Source organism: Otolemur garnettii, unplaced genomic scaffold (genome assembly GCF_000181295.1).
Source record: "Otolemur garnettii isolate 467f Iridium unplaced genomic scaffold, OtoGar3 scaffold00153, whole genome shotgun sequence".
In the NCBI taxonomy this organism is placed as follows: domain Eukaryota; kingdom Metazoa; phylum Chordata; class Mammalia; order Primates; family Galagidae; genus Otolemur; species Otolemur garnettii.
The window spans coordinates 3,655,281-3,657,907 of NW_003852548.1; the positions used below are offsets into that span (position 1 = coordinate 3,655,281).

General features: G+C 39.0%; 1 protein-coding gene across 1 annotated transcript in view; it reads left to right on the top strand.

The window, feature by feature from the left end:
* Positions 1 to 2,627, top strand: part of CLCN5 (chloride voltage-gated channel 5) — a 191,338-nt gene that overhangs the window by 168,557 nt on the left and 20,154 nt on the right. The window lies entirely within an intron of this gene.

Sequence of the window (2,627 nt, forward strand, 5' to 3'; positions counted from 1 at the left end):
GGTGGGCCCGGGCTGGATTTGAACCTACCACCTTAGGTGTATGTGGCTGGCGCCTTAGCCACTTGAGCCACAGGCGCCGAGCCATGATTTACCTTTCTATAGTAAATAGTTGAAAAGGGTCCTTACACATCCCTGAAATAAGTATATAAATGTGTCTGTGGAGAGGTTGAAACAAACTTGGAAGAGGGTGACAAAATAAATGTCAAAGATCTTCTTTTTCTATCTCATCTCCTTTTTAGAGGTTTTCCTTTGATGCAGGATTTCTAAAACTAAGAAAAGTAAATAGGCTCCTTTTTAAAGGAATAAAAGAAAAAATTCTCAGAGCCCTAGTATTTACTAAAACATGTAGGATAAACTAGTTGTGATTATAGCTCTTGAACAACCATGAGACCAAAGTAAACTTACGCATTCAACCCCAATAAAACCATGAGACCAATCAAATTCAAATTAAGGATGTTAATTTAGCATGATAGGTAATAGATGGTACTTATGGCTATGGCAAAAATTCTTTTGAATTTGGCAAGAGAATTTCCCACTTTTCTTTTTTCATAGTGCTGTGGAAACTTCTCAGATCAGTCTGCTAGTCACTTGCCTTTAACTTATTGCTGTGAATCATTTCAGTTAGGGAATTACAATTTCTAGTTTGTGTAAGGGCCACACGGGAAGGTTATTAAAAAGGTAGGTGTCCAGCACCTGAGAGTCACAGTAGGGGGTTCTCTGATGAGTCACTTTTTCAATCCACAAGCAGGTATTATTACTTTTTCTTACTATTTCTGCTTGGACTCCAAATTTGAAAGGTAATTTTTAAGCTGACCCCATTCTCTCCTGAGTTCACGATTTCCTCCTCTGAGAGCCAAGAAAATCTCATGAGCAGTCAGGTGGAGATTGCTTTTCATTCTTAAGCCTTTCCCAACTCCTGACTGGTTTTCTCACGACCACCTGAACCCAGGAGTCAAGTTGTTCCAGGTACAGGTTTTGGAAAATTCCTTCTTAATCCTTGGGTTTGTGGTGATTCCACTGAGTTTTCTTATCACAACTGCAGAATGGGAGCTCTAGAAAGTATTCTATGTTTTTTGTAAGATTTCTGCCATTTGGGAACATACACACATATTCCTTCTATCATAACAATCCATCAGGTAGGATTTAGAATTTCTGCTATTGGTTCAGTTTGTCATCAGTTGTATAGTCAACATGTTATTCAAATTATGAAAGTCACCTATGATGTGACAAGGGTGAATTTCTCTTTATTTTAATGGTTGCACCTGAGACAAATAGTCCAAAACCAATTAAAATGTTATTATCAAATGGTCCAAGGGGGCTTTTTAAGCATTAACTTTTCCTAATCAGAAAGAAAACAAACAATATCACAGGGAAAATTATAATTCATTTATTTTCAACACAGAAATTGGAAATTTAGAGTCATAGGTCTAAATGAATTTTTAAGCTGCTTTTGAATTTTTTATAATAATTTATAATTTGTGCTCTCTCTCTCTCGCCTCCTTCTGCCTTCTTTTTCTGCTCTCTTTTCTTTCTCTTCCCCCTCACTCTTCTCTACTCTCTCTTCTCTTCCCCACTCTCTCCTTATCTTTCTCTCCTCTTTTCTCTCCTCCTTGGTGCTGCTCTGCAGCCTCCTTCCCCCCACCAATAAAGACCTTTCATACAAAATAATAATAATAATTTATTATTTGTGATGTTGCTGTAGATAAAAGTGGAGCAGCCAAATCACTATTTATTTCAAGGATAAAAAAAATAGAGGCACAAGGAAGAGGGAAGTACCAATGCCAGAGCTGCCAGAATGTTGGTTTTTAAAAATGTGGACATTAGGGCCAGGTGCTGTGGCTCAGGCCTGTAATCCTACCACTCTGGGAGGCTGAGGCTGATAGATTGCCTGAGCTCATGGGTTCAAGACCAGCCTGAGCCAGAGTGAGACTCCTGTCTCTAAAAATAGCTGGGTGTTGTGGCAGGTGCCTGTAATGCCAGCCTCACGGGAGGCTGAGGCAAGAGAATCGCTTGAGCCCAAGAGTTTGAGGTTGCTGTGAGCTGTGATGCCAAGGCACTCTACCAAGGGTGACAAAGTGAGACTCTGTTTCAAAAAAAAAAAATGTGGGCATTAGCCTGAGCAAGAGCAAGACCCTGTCTCTAAAAATAGCTGGGCATTGTGGCTGGCACCTATAGTCCCAGCTATTTGGGAGGCTGAGGCAAGAGAATCACTTGAGCCCAAGAGTTTGAGGTTGCTGTGAGCTATGACAGTACAGCACTCTACAGAGGGTAACAAAGTGAGACTGTCTCAAAAAAATGAGGCATTACCTATTGTATGATTGTTTCAAAATATCACATTACCACATTAATATGTACAACTATTATGTATCCATAAAAATTAAAAATAAAACATGTTTTTATAAAGAATGTAGAAATTAAGGACAGGTTATTTTCAAAATTATTCACCATTAAAATGGGGTTATCTTGTGGTTATGTCCCACACACAAAATGTGTGCCACCCCTCACCCACCCTACCCTACCCCCCGTAACCACAAGCGGGACTCTACCTAACAAAAATGAAAATATTTTGACCCGGTTGTTTGTATCCTCACATTAACCTGAAATAAATTTACTTTTTTTTTTTTTTT